The following is a 3,151-nucleotide window of genomic DNA, read 5'->3' as shown; positions in this document are numbered from 1 at the left end:
GTTAGGGTTAGGGTTAGGGTTAGGGTTAGGGTTAGGGTTAGGGTTAGGGTTAGGGTTAGGGTTAGGGTTAGGGTTAGGGTTAGGGTTAGGGTTAGGGTTAGGGTTAGGGTTAGGGTTAGGGTTAGGGTTAGGGTTAGGGTTAGGGTTAGGGTTAGGGTTAGGGTTAGGGTTAGGGTTAGGGTTAGGGTTAGGGTTAGGGTTAGGGTTAGGGTTAGGGTTAGGGTTAGGGTTAGGGTTAGGGTTAGGGTTAGGGTTAGGGTTAGGGTTAGGGTTAGGGTTAGGGTTAGGGTTAGGGTTAGGGTTAGGGTTAGGGTTAGGGTTAGGGTTAGGGTTAGGGTTAGGGTTAGGGTTAGGGTTAGGGTTAGGGTTAGGGTTAGGGTTAGGGTTAGGGTTAGGGTTAGGGTTAGGGTTAGGGTTAGGGTTAGGGTTAGGGTTAGGGTTAGGGTTAGGGTTAGGGTTAGGGTTAGGGTTAGGGTTAGGGTTAGGGTTAGGGTTAGGGTTAGGGTTAGGGTTAGGGTTAGGGTTAGGGTTAGGGTTAGGGTTAGGGTTAGGGTTAGGGTTAGGGTTAGGGTTAGGGTTAGGGTTAGGGTTAGGGTTAGGGTTAGGGTTAGGGTTAGGGTTAGGGTTAGGGTTAGGGTTAGGGTTAGGGTTAGGGTTAGGGTTAGGGTTAGGGTTAGGGTTAGGGTTAGGGTTAGGGTTAGGGTTAGGGTTAGGGTTAGGGTTAGGGTTAGGGTTAGGGTTAGGGTTAGGGTTAGGGTTAGGGTTAGGGTTAGGGTTAGGGTTAGGGTTAGGGTTAGGGTTAGGGTTAGGGTTAGGGTTAGGGTTAGGGTTAGGGTTAGGGTTAGGGTTAGGGTTAGGGTTAGGGTTAGGGTTAGGGTTAGGGTTAGGGTTAGGGTTAGGGTTAGGGTTAGGGTTAGGGTTAGGGTTAGGGTTAGGGTTAGGGTTAGGGTTAGGGTTAGGGTTAGGGTTAGGGTTAGGGTTAGGGTTAGGGTTAGGGTTAGGGTTAGGGTTAGGGTTAGGGTTAGGGTTAGGGTTAGGGTTAGGGTTAGGGTTAGGGTTAGGGTTAGGGTTAGGGTTAGGGTTAGGGTTAGGGTTAGGGTTAGGGTTAGGGTTAGGGTTAGGGTTAGGGTTAGGGTTAGGGTTAGGGTTAGGGTTAGGGTTAGGGTTAGGGTTAGGGTTAGGGTTAGGGTTAGGGTTAGGGTTAGGGTTAGGGTTAGGGTTAGGGTTAGGGTTAGGGTTAGGGTTAGGGTTAGGGTTAGGGTTAGGGTTAGGGTTAGGGTTAGGGTTAGGGTTAGGGTTAGGGTTAGGGTTAGGGTTAGGGTTAGGGTTAGGGTTAGGGTTAGGGTTAGGGTTAGGGTTAGGGTTAGGGTTAGGGTTAGGGTTAGGGTTAGGGTTAGGGTTAGGGTTAGGGTTAGGGTTAGGGTTAGGGTTAGGGTTAGGGTTAGGGTTAGGGTTAGGGTTAGGGTTAGGGTTAGGGTTAGGGTTAGGGTTAGGGTTAGGGTTAGGGTTAGGGTTAGGGTTAGGGTTAGGGTTAGGGTTAGGGTTAGGGTTAGGGTTAGGGTTAGGGTTAGGGTTAGGGTTAGGGTTAGGGTTAGGGTTAGGGTTAGGGTTAGGGTTAGGGTTAGGGTTAGGGTTAGGGTTAGGGTTAGGGTTAGGGTTAGGGTTAGGGTTAGGGTTAGGGTTAGGGTTAGGGTTAGGGTTAGGGTTAGGGTTAGGGTTAGGGTTAGGGTTAGGGTTAGGGTTAGGGTTAGGGTTAGGGTTAGGGTTAGGGTTAGGGTTAGGGTTAGGGTTAGGGTTAGGGTTAGGGTTAGGGTTAGGGTTAGGGTTAGGGTTAGGGTTAGGGTTAGGGTTAGGGTTAGGGTTAGGGTTAGGGTTAGGGTTAGGGTTAGGGTTAGGGTTAGGGTTAGGGTTAGGGTTAGGGTTAGGGTTAGGGTTAGGGTTAGGGTTAGGGTTAGGGTTAGGGTTAGGGTTAGGGTTAGGGTTAGGGTTAGGGTTAGGGTTAGGGTTAGGGTTAGGGTTAGGGTTAGGGTTAGGGTTAGGGTTAGGGTTAGGGTTAGGGTTAGGGTTAGGGTTAGGGTTAGGGTTAGGGTTAGGGTTAGGGTTAGGGTTAGGGTTAGGGTTAGGGTTAGGGTTAGGGTTAGGGTTAGGGTTAGGGTTAGGGTTAGGGTTAGGGTTAGGGTTAGGGTTAGGGTTAGGGTTAGGGTTAGGGTTAGGGTTAGGGTTAGGGTTAGGGTTAGGGTTAGGGTTAGGGTTAGGGTTAGGGTTAGGGTTAGGGTTAGGGTTAGGGTTAGGGTTAGGGTTAGGGTTAGGGTTAGGGTTAGGGTTAGGGTTAGGGTTAGGGTTAGGGTTAGGGTTAGGGTTAGGGTTAGGGTTAGGGTTAGGGTTAGGGTTAGGGTTAGGGTTAGGGTTAGGGTTAGGGTTAGGGTTAGGGTTAGGGTTAGGGTTAGGGTTAGGGTTAGGGTTAGGGTTAGGGTTAGGGTTAGGGTTAGGGTTAGGGTTAGGGTTAGGGTTAGGGTTAGGGTTAGGGTTAGGGTTAGGGTTAGGGTTAGGGTTAGGGTTAGGGTTAGGGTTAGGGTTAGGGTTAGGGTTAGGGTTAGGGTTAGGGTTAGGGTTAGGGTTAGGGTTAGGGTTAGGGTTAGGGTTAGGGTTAGGGTTAGGGTTAGGGTTAGGGTTAGGGTTAGGGTTAGGGTTAGGGTTAGGGTTAGGGTTAGGGTTAGGGTTAGGGTTAGGGTTAGGGTTAGGGTTAGGGTTAGGGTTAGGGTTAGGGTTAGGGTTAGGGTTAGGGTTAGGGTTAGGGTTAGGGTTAGGGTTAGGGTTAGGGTTAGGGTTAGGGTTAGGGTTAGGGTTAGGGTTAGGGTTAGGGTTAGGGTTAGGGTTAGGGTTAGGGTTAGGGTTAGGGTTAGGGTTAGGGTTAGGGTTAGGGTTAGGGTTAGGGTTAGGGTTAGGGTTAGGGTTAGGGTTAGGGTTAGGGTTAGGGTTAGGGTTAGGGTTAGGGTTAGGGTTAGGGTTAGGGTTAGGGTTAGGGTTAGGGTTAGGGTTAGGGTTAGGGTTAGGGTTAGGGTTAGGGTTAGGGTTAGGGTTAGGGTTAGGGTTAGGGTTAGGGTTAGGGTTAGGGTTAGGGTTAGGGTTAGGGTTAGGGTTAGGGTTAGGG

This window comes from Stigmatopora argus, chromosome 6 (genome assembly GCF_051989625.1).
Source record: "Stigmatopora argus isolate UIUO_Sarg chromosome 6, RoL_Sarg_1.0, whole genome shotgun sequence".
Lineage (NCBI taxonomy): Eukaryota > Metazoa > Chordata > Actinopteri > Syngnathiformes > Syngnathidae > Stigmatopora > Stigmatopora argus.
The sequence above is the reverse complement of the archived record's forward strand: the minus strand, read 5'-3'. Positions refer to the sequence as shown.